Source organism: Cupressus sempervirens, chromosome 5 (genome assembly GCF_028749045.1).
Source record: "Cupressus sempervirens isolate cs-2001-9-10 chromosome 5, ASM2874904v1, whole genome shotgun sequence".
Taxonomy (NCBI): domain Eukaryota; kingdom Viridiplantae; phylum Streptophyta; class Pinopsida; order Cupressales; family Cupressaceae; genus Cupressus; species Cupressus sempervirens.
The window spans coordinates 502,874,596-502,897,206 of record NC_143122.1 but is presented as its reverse complement, the minus strand read 5'-3'; positions in this window follow the sequence as shown (position 1 = coordinate 502,897,206).

The following is a 22,611-nucleotide window of genomic DNA, read 5'->3' as shown; positions in this document are numbered from 1 at the left end:
TTCTAATAACATTAATTAAAGACTTGTCAACATCAGTAGGATGAGACTCATCTGGCCAAACCCTAGATTTCTCTCCTATTTCAAGTTGATTTTCATATGTATGAACTTGATTAACATCCTTATCAGAAGTTTCCTCTGAGAGAGAATCAAATTCATATTCTTGAGATTCGGTGCTACATGGAGTCAGATTGTAGAATTCCCCAATAGTTATGGATACCCATTCTCTAATTTCATTATCATCTTGATTTTTACAAATTTGTTCAACAATGATAGCATGACTACACTCTCCTTGTTCCTATTGAATTTGTGGAGTATCAATAGTATTCTCAGAGGACTCACTATTAGCTTCAATAATACTGACATGTGGTACAAAGTCATCTAGTTCTACAAAAAATGTAGCAAGATCCAGTGGAATAGGATAAGGAAAAGTGTCCTTTTCATGAAGACTTTTTGCTTGATTGTTAGACTCAGTTTGTGACTCATGTGCAGATGAACTATTAAATTCTAGTATGAATTTGTTGATCCCTAAATGAAAGGGAACTTTCTCAAAGCCTAGGCCTATTATGTCACAAGGCCTTTTAGATGTTTCTTTAATTGGATCAATCAATCCTTTGTTGTTACATCTTATAGGACCATTGCCTTTGTATCCAAGGTGTTTTATCAATTTAAGACATAGTCCATACTATTTAGGAGTTATGTCATTAGATTGGTTTGTGAGATCAGTTGGGACTTCTTCTTTGTATAAACAAGTAGTGATGGCTCTATTTTTATCTTCATCTTCTAGAGGTATAGTGGCCTTTACAAAGGGCCCATTGAATATGGTCTTAGGTGATACCACAAAAGGTCTCTTCATTTTAGATGGTCTCCCATAATGACGAGGATATTTAGGAAGAGATGTCAAAGACAAAACTGGTATAATGTGATATTCACTCATTCCAATTTTTGTTAACTTAAGAGCCTTCTCCATTTCTTTGAGTCTATTGACATGATTGTTTGTAGAATCTCTATTAGCAAGAAAAAAAATATCAGTAGACTTGAGCATGTTACATGTGTAATTGGTATTAGCAAGTATAATAACTTATGATCCTTGGAACATGAACTTGATGAATTAATGATATGTTGAAGGTACTACTTGCATTTCATGAATTCATGGTCTTCCTAACAATATGTTGTATGCTAAAGGAATATCTAGGACCTAATAGTTAATATCTCATTCTATAAGACCAACTCAAAGAGGCAACACAACAAGACCTAGGGTTTTCATTCTACTTTATTATATACTTTGATGGTTGATTTGCAGCAAGGATCTATAGACTTTTCATCATAACCTAATTGTTTGAGAAAAGTAGCCAAACAAATGTTAAGATCAGCTTCATTGTCTATAAGCATGTGACGAACACATTTTTGGTGTATCATGACTTTAATATGCAATTATTGATTATGAGGATGACTTAAAGAATTACCTTCCTCTTCGAAAAAGGTAAATGATGAGGTGAGGTCAAGTGACCTACCATAGATTGAAACCTATCAAGATCAAGATCATGACATAAGCTTGCCTCAGTGAGTACTTTGTCAAGAATCTACCTATGAGAAGGTGAGATTTAAGTTGTTCAAAGATAGTTATTTCAATATTCGTTCATTGCAATTGTTCAAGGATACTATAGTTTATAGTTGAGGATGATATTGTAATTTTCATATTTTTTCCGGATGGACCAACAATAGATTTTTCTTTATGTTGTTCCACTTTAGGAGGAGAAGGTAAGGCCTTTGGGTACTATCTTGACATGAGAATGTGTAACAACATTGTCACAAAATTGTGACTGTTCATGATTAGATGTAAGAGATGTAGCACCTCTTAGAGTAAATAGAGTCTTGGGTTTCATATTTTTGTTTTTTCCTTTAATTGTGATAAGATTAAAATGTTCAAAGTCCAAAGGTTCAACCATGTTGATTATGTTATCATCATTGTTATATGTAGAGTTGACCTTGTTATTGTTTTTGCATTTAGAACTTTCTCCCTTTTCATAAGGAGGGAGGAAATGGTTCTTTAAAAGCTTTGTGATCTAAATTCTTGTTATGTCCATCGATAACTATTTCACCATCATCAATGAGGTCTTGAACCTTATGCATCAAGTTAATATAGTTGTTAGTTTTATGACCCTTGTTTTGGTGGTATTCACAATACATATTCTCATTCCACCATGTGGGTCGTGGTTGTGGATCATAAGAACATGAATTATCAAGTGGAGTAATAATCTTATTTTGAAGTAGAGTCTTAATTATAGACCGCATTAAGAGGCTCACTCAGAGGTGTGTATTCATGTTTGGGTCGAGAAACCCAAGATGAGTTTTTTTGTTTCCAAATGTCTTGTTGTTCAGAGTAGATTGTTTAGTGGTTTTAGAATTATGCATGTTATCTATGAGATTAAAAGTTTCTTTAGAAGATTTGGGAGTGATATTATCCACCACTCCATCATGTACTACCTCTTAGTTTTTATTAACTTGGATTTATCTTTGATAGAAGTATACCCTTGTTTGATGTCTTTTTGAAGGGTTAATTCACCTTTCTTTACCATGAACTTCTCTATTTGGATAACTTGTGTAATCATGTCTTCAAAAGTATGTGGACTTTGAAGTTTTATTCTATACCTAAAATTAGGTAAAAGATTATCCATTAAGATATCAAGTTTTTCAGTTTTGGGGAGTTTACATGAGTATTTGGTATACAATTGTCTCTATCTTTGGAGAAATGTTAGGAAAGGTTCTCCAACTCTTTGTTTAAGGTTATACAGATCTTGTATATTGACTAGATGTTGGATATTTTGTGAGTATTTTTGAATGAACATATTAGCAATCTCATCAAATGTTTCAACTCCAGTAGGTAACCATGAAAACCACTCCATAGCCTTAACACCTAGACTCTGTGGGAAAAAATTCATAAGATATGTTTGATTATGCATGAATTCCATGGAAAAAGTATTGAATTCCCTCAAGTTATCTTAGGGATCAAATTTTCCTATGTACTTTTTTTATTTGGGTAGCTCAACTCCTCTAGGAAAAGGAGGCATATACAAACTCTTGTCAAAAGGAAATTGACAAATAGTGTCTAATATGTATTGTTTAGCCAGTTTATCTTTGTCTCTCAACATTTGGGGCAATTTTTCTTGCATGGCCTAGAGTTTTTTTGTAACTTGGAGGTTTCAAATTCCTCTTCTTGTGTGACAATTATTTCAAAATTGAAGTGTTGAGGTAGGTTTTCTCCTTCCCAAGTGAGTTTGAGGAAATTTTTCTCTTTCTCATCATGGAGTAAGATTTCTGTCATTTTCTGAAGGTTTTTATTTTTACATTTCTTTGTCTTCTAGGAGTATCTCTTAAGTATCCCCATAACCATTTGTATGTTAATCTCAGATTGGTTTTGACATATGAGTTACAATATACTTAAGTCATTTACTTAGTTCATGCTAAATGAGTAATACATGCCCATCATAAGTTGTCAGATAGTATATGCCAAAGAAGAGATATATAGTATGTGTCGAGCAGATAGTAAGTGTTGAGTCACTCAAGTGTTGAGCAGATAGTAAGTGCCAAGTCATTCAAATTTCAATTTTTCAATGGATGTCAAGTCATTCAGAGGCTAAAGTTTTAGTTGATGTTGAGCATTAGGGACTTCAAGTGCTGAGTGATACAGTTTTGACATAGTTGTTTGTAATGGCACAAACTACTATATAAACCATTTTGGAGCTAACTTAAGGATTTCTCTACGATCTTAGATAATAAGGAAAAATCTTTATTGAGAATCCCTATGTGGCACATTGCAACCAATCAGAAAAAGGGATGGTTTAAGTGACAATATGGGTGAATCACAATTGTTGATTCATACCTAAACCTAAGCCATCAAGGTCTTCTTAAGGAGGAAAAAACCTAGACTTTTAATGTATGTAGAAGGAGAAAATAGAGAAGTTTGTATGCATAAATAGAGCATTCATAGTGACTAAGGTATTGTGAATTGAGATACATTGCAGAATCAATTAAATGAGAAAAGCGAAAAGGAGTTAAAGGATAGAAGAGATACATCTTATCAGTGAGGATCAAGTACACAATAGGAAAGAGGTGATCTATTATCTAGTAGTAGAGTGCTTTGCTAAGACATTCTAATAGGTGAATTAGTTAAATCTCTTAACAAAGTAGTCTTAATAGAATGTCGTAAATCCTTTAATAGGTTGCTTACTTCATTGTAAGTTAAAGTCCTTTTACCAGGCACACTTCTAAAAAAGTGTTGAAATCCTTTAACAGGGTAAGATCTAACAATCTTGTAAACCTTTAATAGGGTAGACCTTTCATAGGGTAGACCATGTTTCATGATCAAAAATTGTAACCTTCATTTGATACACTTTATTACTATAGTAGTGGAGATTTGTGGGTGTCATCCCCACCCCAATTTTACCTTCTCTTTGGAGGGTTTCTAGGTAACCAAATATCTTGTGTCATACATGTGTTGAATGTTATTTTCTTTCATAATATGGATGAATATGTTTAGCTACCTATTTCAATTTACATATGTAGATTGTGAGATGAAAATACAAGTAAATTTGATGCAACAGTTACAGATCTGATGGAAAAGAATGGAGCCATAACTAAAGAGGTCAAAAATCTCAAAAGAGAACAAGAAGTCCTATCAATATTGCTATGTGAAGTGACCAAGCAGAAAAATAAAGTTGAAGAAGATAAAGTCATGATTGAAGATGACAAAAGGATACTAACCAATAGACTAAAAGAAAATACATTAGAGATGAATAGGATTGCTCACATGCAATTGGAAACATTGAATTGAATGATGATTAAAAATCACGAATTAAATGGAAATGATATTGAGATCACAACACTAAAGTTGCAGAATGAACAACTAAGAACTTATCTAAAAAGAGAAAAGTAATTTGTTGAAAGTTTCAACAGACCTAGTGAAGCCATCAAGTATTTTAAGCAATTGATGAGATCTCCTAGATCCAACAATGATACTACTATATTGGGTTATACTAGTACTAAAGAAGGAGAATTATCTAAAAGTAGTGAACAAAGGAATGTCAATGGTAAGAACTCCAAACCTACTTGTCATAATTATGAAAAAATAGGACATACTGCTAATGGTTGCAAAAGTAAAACTATAAAACAAAATCCTAAGTAGAATTTCATGGGTCACTATAGCAAGTGCAACAAGCAAGGACATCAGGCATGTGGATGTAAGACCAAGACATCAAGCACAAAAAGATTTGAAGGCTATTGCTAAAACTATAAGAAGTATGAACATGGAGCATATGAGTACAAATCTAAGCCTAATTAGTCATCAAACATGCAGACAAAGGTAAAGCACAATGGAAACTCTTATAATTGGGATTATAATACTAGGTATAGTTGTCACTATTGTCAAGAGTATGGACATGTTGCTAAAAATTGTATAAGAACACATTTTAGAAGTGACTACAAAATATGGTTGAAACTGTACATGTTTTAGTTGCTTAAATATTGGTCACATGAGCAAAAATTATCCAACAAGGTCAAAGGCACCTAGCAGTGAGTTCAATTAAGGAAAAGGAAAGATTGATGTTGAAGAAGTTATAGTGTAGATAAACAAGTCATGGAAGAAGAAGGAAGATTACAACACATCAAGTTTAGATGGGATCACTTCATCCAACGGATAAGGTGATTACACCATCTCTGACTAGGCAATTAAGAGGTATGTATGGGATTGATATCTCAAATCTCAATTATACATTAGTTCCAAGGATTGAGTTTTGAAAAGATCATATATAAATGAAGTAAGATGCAAAGTATTGGTTAGAACTTAAAAGAAATCTATAAGTTTTCATGTTACTATTGAGCATGAAAAGTTTCACTATGGTTGTCAAGTGAAAGTTAGTTGATATCAAGCTATCATAAGTGATAGTGTTGATTGAGCTCATAGTGGTTGCTAAGTGTAAAGAAAACTATGTGGAAGCTAAGTAAGTTGAAATTTCTATTCAAACCAAGCTTATAACTGTGTAAGCACTGAGCATTAATTATGAAGTTTTAAGGTCTATATGATCAATTTTTGATTCATTTGACATCATTTAAATTTGTAGAGAGCATGAAGAGATAAAGGAAAATTGAAGAGATCCTTCCAAGCATTTGTAGAGTGAATTCAACCATTGTTTGACACCATTCATCAGATTTGTGAAGGTATTTATTGTGTGCCAAGCTACTTGTTTGAATTTGTGTAAACCCTAGGCATTAAATATGGTGTCTAGTTCTTCTATTACTAAGGTCAAAGAGGGAAAGGAAGTTTTACATGTTAAATTAATCAACAATGAGATTAGACAACCAAATTTCAAGGCAAATCCTGACATTGCTTACAAACAAGACCCATTTGGTGCATTATCCATGATACCACCACGAGTCTTAATGATTCAAGATGTGAGATGTTGTTACACATGCCAGGTGGGTAGCATAGGTGGCATTTAAATCAAAAACCTATATGGAAAACTATGTGAAAATGGAGTATTGAAAGATGAATTCAAGATTGTAGAGAGAAAAGGGTTAACTTGTGCCCTAGATTTTTCAAACGTATTCAAAATAGAATGGATAAAGATTGTTTTGAGTAGAATTCATGACAATTATGTATGGTTAGAAAATGGACCTATCAAGATTACTAAGAAGATTTTTTAGAGGGTAACAGGGTATCCAACCCTAGACAAACCCAAAACCATGAGAAGTGATGCAAAAGAGGTTATTAAGAAAAATATAAGGGCACTATGGAACAAGAGAGGAATGACAATTGATACCATCATAGATCTCCTAATTGCTTTTGTAGTAAGGATTATTTCACACAAATTATTTCAATCCAATAGGTTGAACATTGTACAATGTATTATTGTTGACGTAGGAAATAAGATAGTGAAGAAGGATCATTCTTATGACCTTGCTAAGCTACAATTATAAAAATTATTAGAAAACTTGGGAGCCATAAGGAAAACTGAGAGTGCACAATGAAAGTTTGGATCAATACTTGTATATATATATTTTTTATGTGGAGAACATGTTTCCTTCCTTTGATAAAATTACATGGCAGACAAGTAGATCTATTACAGTACAAATGGGTGAATTCATTGAGAAAATGGGAGAGAATTTTGAGTGTATTATGACTAGTTACTTTGATGATTTTAAGAAGTCAATGAAACAAAGACATAGGATTCTAGTGTCACTAGTTGAGAAACATTTTAATGATGTTTACTTTCTAGTTGATACTATTTTCATATATGTGAAGTCTACAATTCCAAGAGTAAGATGGTTAAGACTTCTAGGATATGAGATTAATGTGGATGACGCATCTACATCATTACAACTTTTCTTGTAGACGAAGTGCATAATAAGACTACTGCCTTTGGAAATTATAATGTCGCAAAATCAAAGATTACTATGGACTTAAAGACAACATTAGTAATAAGAAAGAAGAACAAAATTGTTAAGAAGCTTAAAGACAAATTTGGTGAAGGAGCAAAGGAAGGTGAAGAAGAGGAAGACAATTAAGATGACGAAGAAGAAAATCTCCCTATTCAAGAACAATTGGCCTTAACACAAGGTCAAGGAGAAGATCAAGGTGAAGAGGAAGTTGAGCTTGAAGAAGTTGCTGAGGGAGAAGAAGCCAGTGAAGCACCTATAGCCACAAAGAAGAACAAGAGGAAAGCTAAAGATACAAGAGTCAACAAACCAAAGAAAAGTTGCAAAACCTAAGCCTACAGTTCTAGCTACCAGAATTAGCACAAGAGCTACTCCTAAGAAAGATCAAAGAGTGACAAATCCAAAAGAAAAGAGGGTTAGGAAAGCTATAAAAGATGATGAGTCTGAGAAGAGACAAAGGAGAAAGTACATTGCTCGAATCAAATTAGATGAGCAGAGGATAAAATTTGATGATAATAGCCAATTCAAAGTGGCAAGTCATAATCCTTCTTCTTATTTGGATAATCTATGTGAAAATATAAAGAATAATGTAGACTTAAGTGGATTTTCACATATTGAATTTGATAAGCTTAGAAAGCTAGAAATGGATAAGGTAGAAGAGTCAGTATATGCCATGATGGTAACATTTAAGATGACTCCAATTGAGGTTTCCAAATCTCTACCAAAGAACCTATATGATAAAGTTGAGCAAAGATGGAAATATAGTCTCACAATAGAGAGAAATATAAGAGAAACTACACTTACAAGAGTGATGCTAGATTTAGATAGATCTGAGATGACAAAGGCCATTAAGAGGTACATAGGAAGATTTCCTCCAAAGTACCAAGAATTCAATATTTTGTAGAATAAAATTGAAGATGTTTTTCAATAGAGTACCTAAGCGTGGAAGGTAATTTATGGGCTGACAACACCCAAGGCAATTAAGCAGACACCTATTGAGGTAGGTGATGAAAAAGGTGAACAAGAAGTAACTAAGGTTACTAAAGATGTTATTGGGAAATATGCACATGTGGAAGACACTAAGACAAAATGTAGATACACAAGAAATAACTGAAGATGAGTAACAAATAGATTAGAGCATACTAGATATATAGATGTTGAGTGATAGTCCACAACATGTGACAAAAGCAGACACTAAAATTATATAGATCAAGGATGTTTTTGAAAATGTGCCTCAAAACATCAATCCCCTAACAAAGGAGGACATGAAGAAGATATTGCTAGTCACCACCACCAAGGCACAACTATGTAGTCATCTTATATTAGTGAGCATAGATGAATTTAAGAAGGCATAGAAGACACCTACAAAAGTAGAAGCACAAGACAAACAAAAAACCTCTCAATTTACTACTGATACAACCTACATTACCCATTGTAGTGTATCAAAGAAAAGAGACATCGATGAAAAACATCAACAAATTGGTGCACATTGTGTCAATACTAGAAGTTTCTATAGAAGCACAGGTTGGAACAAGTTCAAGGTGGAATTGAAATTAAAAGGCAAGAAGAGGAGAGGACTGAAGAGTCAAACTTGACTACAAGTCCTAAGGAGACATTAGTAATACAAACACTAGTTACTTTACCAACTACTGCTACTCCTCCAAGTCAAGCACTTCATAGGCTTAGTGTATATGCTACACTACTACATTTATCAAGGCCTAGTCCTAGTACATCCAAGGTAGAAGAGGTTACATCATTTGCTGATGTCAACTTGGATGAAGTGATTATTTTACCCAAGTTTGACCTTGCAAAAATCACTATTGAATAGATGAGCATATTACAGTATGCTCTAGCAAGGAAAAAACATCAAGAACTATTCAGAAGGGAGCATAGGCAGAAGCAAGCATTGGAAGACATCAAGGATATAGTTCTTGATGAATTCAACCTACCAACACTTGAAGAAGACAAGCCTATCATGGAGCAATTGGTAAACATTGTAGAGTAGATAAATTATGTAGACCTAGATTCCAATGTAAATTTTCTTGAATGCTCTGAAAGAAAATTTTGAGGAAAAGTCAACAAAAAGATATCAAATACTATTGCACTTAGTCAAGTTGAGTTAGCAACCAAGATTAAAAGTGTAAAGAAAGTCTTAGAGAATTTTTTCTCACTTTACACCAAGTTGTGTGATACAAATCTATTCACACAAGAAGTGCAACACCATATTGTAACCTAGAGGGAGATATGAAGTTAACAGACACTACTCTACCAAATTCTCCAGCTTAGAGTTAGAAGCACTTTATAGGAATTTGATGAATTCTCAAGGTCAGTTGGTAGCTCTGCATGCTCAAGATGCAAATATTTGAGCTATATTGATTAACATCCAATCTATGTTGACCCACACATGGAAATACTTCACAAGGTGCTAGCCTTTGTAGAGACATTAATGCAAAAAGATCCCCATCTTTCTACACTTGAAGGCTTAGTTCATCTTGTTGCCAAGTTAGCCATGCAAATCAAATCACTTGAGGTAGCTTGTAATAACTAGGATGTAGCTCTAAAGTTAATACTTGAGATACATAAATCTTTCTTCGATAAACACACTATTTGTGTATAACTCTTTAACATAAGTGTAAAAAAGTGGGAGAAAAAGTAAAAGGGAGTACTAAGTTTTAAGAGTGACAATGACTCCAAGGAAAGAATAGATATGGTTTTGGGGGAGGCCAACTAGAGGGGGAGTCAAAGATAGAAACAAAGTACAATAAAGTTCAACATATGCATAGTTATTCAGCAAGAGTATTCATTCACATTCAGAACAACTCAATCAACTCAGGAGGATTTATAAGATTTTAAGGTATGATTGATAACTTGTCACAAGTTTTTCAAAAGTTTGAAATTTTGTATGTAAGACATATACTACATGGATATTATCTGAGTTATGCTTGAAAGGCTAAGGTTATTCATGCATGACCAAGTATTTTGCCACTCATGTCAAAGGGGGATATTGTTAATCTCAGATTGGTTTTGACATATGAGTGACAATATACTTAAGTCATTTACTTAGTTTATGTCGAACAAGTAATACATGTTGAGCATAAGTTTTTAGGTAGTATATGCTGAATAAAAGATATACCATATGTGTCAAGTATATAGTAAGTGCCAAGTTACTCAAGTTCCAAGAAGATAGTAAGTGTTGAGTTATTCAAATATCGAGTGATTAATGGATGTTGAGTCATTTAGAGGTTGAGTTACAACTTTGAAGTTGCAGTTGATGTCGAGCATTAGGGACTTCAAGTGTCGATTAATATAGTTTTGACATAGTTGTTTGTAATGGCACAAACTATTGTGTAAATAATTTTGGAGCTAACTTAAGGCTTTCTTTATGATCTTAGATGATAAGGAAAAACCTTTATTGAGAATCCCTACATATTATATGTAGCCAATCAGAAAAAGGGAAGGTTTAAGTGGCAATATGGGTGAATCACAATCGTTGATTCATACCTAACCCTAAGTCATCAAGGTCTTCTTAAGGAGGACAAACCCTAAACTTTTAATGTATGTAAAAGGAGAAAATAGAGAAGTTTGCATGCGCAAATAGAGCATTCATGGTGACAAATGTATTTTGAATTGAGATACATTGCAGAATTAGTTAAAGGAGAATAGAGGAAAGGAGTTAGAGGATAGAAGAGATACATTTGATCAGTGAGGTTCAAGTACACAACAAGAAAGAGGTGATCTATTATCTACTAGTAGAGTGCTAACTACAGTATCATTGTTGAGACATTCTAATAGGTGAATCAGTTAAATCTCTTAACAAAGTAGTCTTAATAGGTTATTGTAAATCCTTTAACATGGTTCTTATTTTATTGTAAGTTAAAGTTCTTTTACCAGACATACTTCTAATAGAGTGTTGAAATCTTTTAACAAGGTAAGATCTAACAATGTTGTAAGCCTTTAACATGGTAAACCTTTCATAGGGTAGATCATGTTTCATGATCAAACATTGTAATCTTCATTGGATACACTTTATTATTGTAGTAGTGGAGATTTGTGGGTGTCATCCCCACCCCAGTTTTACCTTCTCCTTTGAGTGTTTCTGGGTAACCAAATATCTTGTGTCATACATTTGTTAAATGTTATTTTCTTTCATACTATGGATGAATATGTTTAGCTAGCTATTTCAGTTTACATGCATATATTGTGAGATGGATGTGTGGTGAATGATATTAAGGTTGAAGTTTTAAGTGTTGATTCATGGCCCCCCCCGCCCCTGAGTTTACTTTTCCCATTGTATTTCCAACACCTTCTTCCTCTTCAATTCTAAGCTTGACTTTCTCTAAATTTAGAGAATGGGTGAACAACCTTCAACTCTCAAAATGGACACTAAATAGGTTTCTAAACTCACCCACCTAAAAAGGCCATAACTCCAGACTTGACTTAAACCTACTAGGATCTTCTGACTTGTTCCTACCATTGAGACAACCTTTTAGGAGAAGTGTAAACTTGAAAAACCTCATGGGGATGTTCAATTTTCCCCTTAAAAGTCAAAAAAAGGGTCTAGAAGGGTGGAAAAGGTTCCCAACCCATACATATACCCCTTGAGCACTTGGATTACATTAAATTTGGCCTCTAGGATCATTTTAGGACCTATATAATTGACTTGAAATAATTGATCTTTTAAAACCCTAGGAATGTAATCTTTCTAGAAAACCCTAATTAGGATAATTAATCTAGGTTACCAACTAATTAGTCTTAGATTACTAACTTAATCAATCTTTGGATAATAGATTAATTTTTTAACCCTAATTAACATGCTAATACACATATACATATTACGAGTGTCAAGTGACACCATAAGATTCATTGTTATGTTACATTAATCACCTTACAATTATAGAATGATACACACATTTAGATTATGATACAAATGAAACACTAGACAATGAGGTTCAAATCACTTTATTGGATTCAACCTTAGTCTTATAGTTTGCACATAGGGCCAATTACCAATTCTCTGATAAATTTCATGGTTAATAATCCTGCACACTCAATTTGCACATTAGTAGTTTGATAACATTATATTCATATATTTAAATCAAATTTCTGATCACATTGATCAAAACATAAAACTTTCATTTAAATAACCTTTCTTAACTTTGTAGACATATTTAATCATCACTAATCTCATAATTGAATCATCATAACATATTCAATGGTTTGAATTAAAATACTAAAATAATCATCGTAATGCATATGTATACCCAAAACATCATAACATCATCAATAAGGTATATTGAACTATCTAAATGCATATAACCTAATCATAAAGGTACCGTAATCAACATCATCATCATAAGGTGAAACACCTCCTATCATTGTTAGTACAAATCAATGTAGTAAGTCTCAAATCACAGAGTAACAAACATAAACGTATCAACTTGTAGGACAAAAAAATAGGCTAATATCTAAAAAATTATGAGCAAATCACAAACTCAATAAACATACATTCACACCCTCTAGTCTACCATGAAAGCCAAATAAAAAAAGAATGCAACACAAAGTTAAAATCCCCTCTTTTATTTGTGGCTCCCATGTCCTTCTTTCTTCTCCATATGATGTAGCTCCAATTGCCTATAATGCACACAATTGAAAAGAAAAAAGCCTATTCTATGGTAATGATATGAGAATACTAGAAGAATAATTTTAAGCTTGAGGGACCAAAAACCAAGGGACCAATAATCAAGGGACTTGAAGGAGAAATGTGGCTCATTTTATAGCCAACACATAAGAGGAGAGTCTTGGACTTGTCACCTTGGATATGCAACTTGGCAAGAGATTCCTTTTGGAAATTCATGACACATATAACACAAGATGCCAAATGTAAGATTGTATGATGTATAGAATTCAACATGGCTAAAAATGGCAGAGGTTCTATTGATGCATCATGTGACACCTCAAAGGCACTTAAATCCAAGAATCTATGAAGATGATGGCTAAATATAGATATGTGTAAGGAATACAAATATATGGATTATGATAATTCTTAGCCAAGTGTAAGGATAAATTCCATAATGTAAGATGCCCATGTGTCACGATGATGTCAATATTATGTGGAATATTTGAATTAAAAATCCACATATCCACACAAATGAAAACTAGTGATCTGTAAATTAGAGGTGGAAAATGAGACTTAGGAAATTGAGAATTTCCATAGTTTTGTGAATGATGAAACAATTAATCAATAAAATTAATTAATTGAGGATGTTAATTAGAAAGAATAATTAGTGCAATGATACAATATTAAATTATGGGTTATTTAATCCTATAAGAGAAAATTAATAGGTGATTGGCCAATTTGATTTGATAAATGCAACAATATCCTTTGAAGAAATGTGAGGATTATGTAGATCGACTAGGATGATGATGGGTAGACCAAAGACATGGTCATATTGAATGACTAATTCAAATTGATAACATGCTAAGGACACATGACATGGATTAAGGACACGTAACATTTAACTGACATTATAAATGCTACAAGATCAAGATTAATTGATAGCGTTGATCATAATAACATCAACAAACATTGTCAATGTTATTAAATTGATATGATGATACTATGATCTAACACTAAGAGACTTGACAATGTCAAATATTAGATGATGTGAATGACAGTTTGACCTAGCACTGAGAGGTATGATAGTACTAAGGTCGGATTGATAGGTTTGATAGATTGATAGATTTCCAAGGCATTGAAAGATGAGATAATGCCTAGTATTGGACAAATGATGGTAGATTTGGGATGTTGGCCATGTTCTAGATTGATTAGGATTGATTTTAGGTGATTCTGGGTTGGTTTGGGGTGATTTTTGGTTAATTTGATATGATTTTGGGTTGATCTACAAATGATGTGAAAGAGGATACAAATGATGAAGGACATTGTTGAGATATAGTCAAGTTGGCCAAAAGATCTGAATTAGTGAAATGAGAAAATGGGATGAGCTAGTATCAAAATGCGATGAAACTATAGATGCAAACCATTTTTGAGTGTCTACACAAAAGAGCTCAATTTCCATTAGAACACCTAAACCATAAAACATTAATTCATATCCATTCAAATCTCCTACAAAGAATTTAATAGAGAAATTTATATTTAATTAAGTACATACAAGGAGGGGTCTTACACATAAAACCTTCTAAAATCTACCTTGAATAAGACTACATACTCTAACATCTCCACCAAATGTCACATCAAAAGTTTTGATTTCATGCACTAATTCTACATTTGATTACACTTGATTTCAAGCATTAATTCACTATACAACTCTTTACAAATACATGTACCTCTTTAACCTATACCAATCTGCACAAGTTTTTTTTTTATCTATCTCACTATCAACTATGATAGTTAATGTATCTATTAGTGAAGCAATCACCTTAATTTTCATGATTGGTGAATCCCATGAGGTCATCAATAGGGTAATTTTTTAAAGTCTCCTCCTTGTTGGAATACTTTAGAATAACTTAGGGGGAGAGGGGTGAATCAGTTATCCAAGGTCTAGATGTATAAATAAAACTTTTCATAGCTTAGTGAACCCATAAAACATTATTCATCATGTATGCATCCATAAGATTATGCAATCACTTAAGGCTTTGTAGATTACTATCAAATTAACTTGCAAAAATGTAATCATGAAACATAACAGATTCATCAACACACTTCATACAATGATTAACGTGGAAACCCAATTTGGAAAAAAATCACTAGTAACATGATACCCTTTTTTCACTCTTCTGAAGTGATGCCTTGTGAAAGGCCAACCCTATTGAAGGTTACAATACACACTGTTAAATGTGACCCTATTAAAGGATTTTAATCACCCTATTAGGAGTGAGCCTTTTTAGAGGACTTTAGACCATTCACTTGGAATGTCACTTAGTTAAAGGATTTATAAATGACTATTAGGTCAACCTTAATCCAAAGAATTTACCCTAGACTGATACAATGATGAGAGAGTAACAGTAAGGCTTGATCTAAAAACAACTTACAACTCCATTTGTAGATTATAGATCTTTGTTTCAGTCCTCCATTCTTCTTGGCTTTCACTCATTGTAGCTCTAATAGCTTGTTCACCCTTAATGTAGTGCCTGCCCCTGGTTCACATTTTGTTATCATTGCTGAACTCTTTTAGAGCTGGTTTTATGTTGATGGTTAGCAGCATTATTTTGAGACTATTAGATATTGTGCTATGGATTCAATTGATATGCGATGAAATTAATTAGACTCTACATTTTATGTATGCATGATGATTATTACATTGCTTTTAGCTATTGATTAGTTAGATGGTTTATCATCACATGTGTTTTCTTATGGATACTTACCCCATACTTGCATGTGTATGGTGTGTGTGTTTGTTCTTGGATGGCTTTTCTGATTTGGTTAAGGAAAGGAGTCATAGTCACCTACTAGTCAGGATCTACACGATGCACCACTTCCTGCCATTACCTATTTAGTTTAGTATATATTGTGCTTGTACATGTGTGAGTTTTATGCAGGTTGCAGGCACCGGGTATCGACTTCCTTGAAATGCCAGGATGAGCGTACCCTATCACATTATCTCAATGGTAAGAGAGGGGAGATAAATTCTCAAGTCCAAATCCCAACCCTTTAAGCCATTTGTCTTAATTGGAAATTAGGACAAGTATCTGAGTTGAGTACCCTTCGAATACGTCGGATGACATAATTCGTGATATTAACCCTTGGTTTGATTTTGTATGTATTTTGGCTATGATGGGTTTTCGTATTTTACCTTGTGAGTCTTTGGTGTATTTTCTATTAATTAAGCCTAATTAAAAGATTTCATTAATGGTTTAATTTAATAAAAAATTAATATGATATTTTAATATTTATTTTATTTAATTAATTGAGAAATTAATTAAATGAAATAATTAAATTTGAAGATAAAAGTTATAATTTTAAAGTTGAAATGTGATAATATTTATTTAAGTTAATAAATATTTTAGCAATTAAGTTTCAAAAATAAATGTAAAAGTGACAAAGATATTAAAATTATTAAAAGATTCTAGATTGCATGTGATTTATATATATAGTTTTAAATAAGTGGAGCTATTAAAGTTAGTGCATGAGATTTAAAATTTAATGAATAAATGGATAAAGTATATATTAAATTAATTAATGTGCATTATTTTAATATTTTCTCACACAGGAGTTTGCACTCTAAGAATGCACAAGTTGTCTACACTTAGGAGTTAGCATATTATTTGAGCACATGGTGTCTACAACCTTATGAATCATCTAGAAGGTTGGAGAAGACTCATGCTTAGTTGTCATTCTTATTTTCTAGTTCTTTCTAGACACATTCTAGATGCATCTTAGAGGCCTTTAAATAGAAGCTCTCCTAGTGTGTTTGGACAAGTTTCAAAGCTTACATGCATTTGAGAAGCTCATATGCTTCTACATGCTCATATGCTTCTACATGTTCCTATGCTTCTTCAAGCACTTCTAGTCACATGAGAATTTTAGTTGGCTTGGATCTTGGAGGAATTGCGAATGTTGGAGAAGGAAGGGATTTTTCTATGGACTTCTGAGGGATGGCAAATTAGCATCACTGTCCAGGTACACTCATGATTTTCGCATAATCTATTTGCACTCTTTCTCTTCCTATTTTCATCATGTCTGTTATATGTGTCTGAATATTCTTTGTGATTAAATTTGCAATCTTAAAAATTGGAATCTAGATATGTATGTTAAGTTTATTTGGTTGTGAAGACAATAATAGAAAATCCTAGTTCCAATTAAGAAGAAATTAGTTTTAAATCGAGTTTGGGTTCAAATTGTAATAGAATCGAGGATTTGATTAGACAAGGATTTTTAGATGCGTATGAACAAATCCTTTTATTTAAAGGATACATTAGAGAACAATGATTTTATGAGAATTCTTAACTTATAGAATTGGAAAGCCCTTTTTATTTTAAAATTATGTATTTGTTCTCTTTTAAAATTATGCAAATCTACATACATATATGTATATATATATGCTATAATTCTTGATGATAATCTGCATTTAATTTTATATATATATATATATACATATATACATATACAAATATATATATGTATGTATAAAATAAATCGTTCTTAAATCGCAGTTGGGGAAAATTATTATCAAATTCGAATTCGCAATTCGTAATATGTTTTGAAAGAACATTTTTATTTTAAGAAAAAAATAAAAATAAAATTATATATATATATAATATAAAAGTGGGGGGGATGAAACCCATGCCCCCATACCCACTGTCATAGCAGTGTACTCTTCGTCGTCGGTATTGCGACGGCAGGGGTACTTGGTACCCGTTGAGGTCGCAGGCCTTGCGACTGCAGGGTCCCTGCATACCGTGGGAGTTATATGTATATATATGATATGTGCGTTGCGAAAAAAATAATTTTTGCATTTCGATTTTGTAATGTTATTATTATTATTAAATGTTTGTATATATATATATATACATACATTTATGTATATATATACATACATACATATATGTATATATATACATATTATGTATGTATATATGTATATATATACATATTATGTATGTATATATATATATACATACATACATATGTATGCATGTATATATATATATATACATACATACACATGTATGCATCTATATATATATATATATATACACACACATATACATATACATATATATATATATATATACACACATATACATATACATATACATATACATATATATATATATACACATATACATATACATATATATATACATATACATATACATATACATATATACATATACATATACATATACATATACATATACATATACATATACATATACATATACATATACATATACATATACATATACATATACATATACATATACATATATATATATATATATATATATATATATATATATATATATATATATATATATATACATGCATACATATATATATATATATATATATATATATATATATATATATATATATATATATATATATATATATATATATATATATATATAAGTATATATATGTATATATGCTATTCATAATAAATAATTATTATAATGATTTAAAAATATTTAATTAAGTAACATTGTAATGATAAGGGGTCATGGATTGCGAAACTATGTACATTATTAATCAACTTAATTAATATGATTTAATTAAGATTAGTTAATGGAAAAGTTGTTTAATTCAAGTGTTGAGATTAATGTAAAATTGATTTAATAGAGTCAAGATGAATTTGTTGAAATTATAGAGCATTATTTTAATGATTTAAATGTTAGATGGTTACTTATCCCTGACTATTTTTGGAGAATTTAAATTAGATATTAAGAGAATATTCTTCAATTTTAGTAAAATAATGGAGAATTCGTTATTTAAACTATTAATTCAAATGTTAATGGAGTTGCTAATATAGTTAGGTAATGATTATTAAATTAATCAAATTTAAGCAATGGGTTTAGCTGAACGATTATCGATAATACCAGTGTTAGGAAAATTGCAAATTAGTTAATATTAATATTTGTTAGTTCAATTATTATGTATAAATGCTAATAATTATTATGTTAGAGATGAATTGTCAATAATTTTGACAACTATTATTAAACTGAATAGTGATAATTATCATAGATTTATATAACTTGTTTTAGGTTACGGTAAAAGTAGGTTTTGAAGGGACCCTGAAACCCTTTAACAAAAAGCAGAAAGATAAAGCATTATAGCCCAACCAGGTAAAAGAAACCTACAACAAACTGTAGAACAGTATCAAAATCAGGTTTTACAAGGACCTAAAACCAATAGAAAAGTCCAAGAACAAACAAACTAGGTTTTACAAGGACCTGGAACCACAAACAGTCAAAATGATAAAAACCAAAAACCAGGACCAAAGACCCCAACCAGTAACCAAAACAGACAGAAACTAAACCAGGGAACTCGACCTAGAGCCACTATTGCAGCTCCAAGATCATTTTAGCAAATTCCTTACCAATTGCAGCAGTCTCTTGAATGGTGTCAGCAATCAAAGCAGCAACAACTTTCATTGCACTCTTCCTCGAGCTCTACCTTGTTCTTTTGCTCAGACCCTCAGCCAAAGTGATATCTTCATTAGACCTTTTGCCCAGGCTTGCAGTGGTCACACATATACTCGAGGTGACCTGTTCCATCTTAGTGCCACTCTCCTTGATTAGCATTCTGAGGTTCTACTCATAGTTGTTAAGTTTATTAGGGATGTCTCCCATCTGCCCTTCTAGTTGGCTAAGTTTGACATTGATAGTATCCAGGTTATGTTGGAGAATTTCCACCTTTTTCTTCAAACCCATCATTTCATTGTAGATCCAAGAATCTACTTTGAGCATGGTGTTAGCTTTATCCTTTGCAGAATGCAGAAAGGAGAGCATGGTATCCCTCTGCATTGAGTCGCTATCATCTTCAGCAGTCCCATGTGGGGGGGAATAGACATTGTGATTGTTTTCCTCCATTTCCATTTGATCCTCCTTTCGAACCCCAGCAAAGTCCTCTATGTGAGCAAAGTCCTTTTTTTCTTCCTCCATCCCCTTGACAAGAGAAGCAGTCTTAGCCGTATGGTCCTCCTAACTCTTCTCAACAGGGTTCCCAACAGTATTATCTTCCTCTTTATCACTCCCACTAGATATAGCTTGGTTACCCTCATTAACAAATTTACTCTGTTTAGAATTACCTTCACTATTGGCTTCCTCTTTCCCTTTTTCATTATTACCTTCAGTCTTTGGGTACCCATCCAAATTAGAGCTTAAATCCTCGATGTTAGTATCTTCCTCAACTTTAGGGTTAATATTCTCATGGCTTTTCAATTTCTTGGTCTCAGACTCGTCATCCTCATGTTTTTGAGAAGCCGAGGGTTTCAAATTCAGGGCTTTATCTTTACCCTTAACAGAGTCACCCTTCTTACTCTTAATGGAGTCCTTCTTCTTGTCCTTAGAGGGAGTGGAGGTAATGTGTTTATTTTTACAATACCTCTCTATAAGAAGAATTAGCCCTTCATGTAAAATGGGTCTGGACTCCTTCTTCTTATGAGCTTCTAAACTATGAAGTAAAGAAAATCGTAGAACAAAGGGGAAAGATATTCTATCTTTATGTCTGAAGTGATTTAAAAAAACAAAGTGACATTTATGAACTCTTTTACTTCTTCCATCAAGTATGAAATACTCACAGATACAGCAAAGAACATCCCTCCAGATCTCCTTTATCTACTACACATCGAACAAATCACCACTCTTTTCCAGTTGCTTCTCCTCATCTTCTATTTTTGAAAACTTTTTGTAGGCTACATTTGAAATACTGGTTTGCTTGGTGAATTTTATGCCTGCCGTGGAGAGCCCCATGATCTCTGCAATAAAATCCTCTGTAAGTTTCACAGTAACACCATGGAGAGTGACTTTTTCATTGGACCAGTTCTTAAAGAAAGTCATAGTGATGTGTGGCTTAAAACCATTGAGTCGCTCTAGATAAGAGGTCACATTTCCTTTCTACAAAATTTTCCATACATCCTCACGAGCCTTCCAGGCATCACAATTTTTTGGTTCCTACTTGCGCGGTTCACCCCCCATCTACAAAGAATTGAGAATGCACTCAAACCAGAGTAACCAGACGCAGAGAGTGAAAGAGTTAAAATGAAAACTATTTTTTGTCCCATCAAAAGAGACTCCCTTTTTTAGAGATACGTGCGAAAGCCACATCGCATTCATTTGAGTGTACTTCCTTTGGGAAGAAAATATGGCAATAATATGCTCACTCTATGAAATCCTTAACTTTCTAATCTTTACAAATCTTTCCCACTTGCGCATGGATGGCTTCATAAAGAATAATTGCTTTGAGATCAACTTGGTTAGTTAATACATCAGTCCACCTCACCTTTTGCCCTGATAGGACAGCATAGTTGGCAATCCAATCAACAACACCGTTGGCCTCCCAAAAGGTATGGGATATGACAACTTTTTCAAATTTTTGAATATGGTATTTTATCTCCTTGATTGTGGCCTCTATCAACCATGAGATAGAACTTTTATTATTTAGGATATTCACAATATTTAGAGAGTCACCTTCCAACCATAAATTCGGACATCCCAAATCCATGGCAATTTTCATAGTATAAAGGGTAGTCATTGCTTCAGCAATGTGACTATTAGTCCTACCTATGGGGATTGCTATAGCATCTTTAACATTTCCCTTATGATCTCTCAACACACCTCCACAACCCGCACTTCCCAAGTTGCCCTTAGCAGCACCATCAAAGTTTCCTTTAATCCAACCATAAGGGGGGGAACTCCAAGTGTTGGTCAATCTTGGGTTATCAGTTTGATGTTTAAGATTTTCGGAATGCATTGGATTATCAACAGGAAAGGTTTTATCAGAGTTCTTCAGAGATCTGAAGTTCTCCTTAAAAGCTCTAATAATATTCTGACCAAGCACCCATCCAAGAACCTCTCTGTTTCTAAAAATTCTATTATTTATTTCTTTCCAAATACCCCACTAGAGATGAGGAAGAGTAATTTTCCATAGGAATTGAACATCAGAATTCTTAGAAGGGCATTGCCAGCTTTTAAAAGAAGATTCCACATTGTCATGATGAACCCAAGTCAAATTCCAATACATAAGGATCTCAATCTAGACTTGTTGTGTATAAGAGTAGTTTAGAAATAGGTGGTCTCTATCTTCAAATCCATTCTTGCATAAAATACACCTATTCACCAAATTTATACCTCTTTTCTGCAAGTTATCAAGGGTCAGAATTTTAGTTTGAAGCAGGACCCAAAAGAAGATGTTGATTTTAGGAATGAGACCCTTAGTCCAAGCCTACGACCAAAAGGGAAGCTTTTCCTTCTCCTTAGAAACAAAGAAAGAAGAAACTTTGAATTGCCCACTAGGATCAGCATACCAAATAATCTCATCCTCAAAATAAGGATGGAGAGAAACAACACTGAGAGATAATTGGATGTGATTGAAGCATTGATCAATGTCCTTCAAGTTCACCCAAGAGTCATTATGCCAGTAATGACTAACAAGAGTGCCATATCTCTGCTTGCATAAGTCAACCTGTGTCATATCTTGAACATCTTCAATCAGGGGGT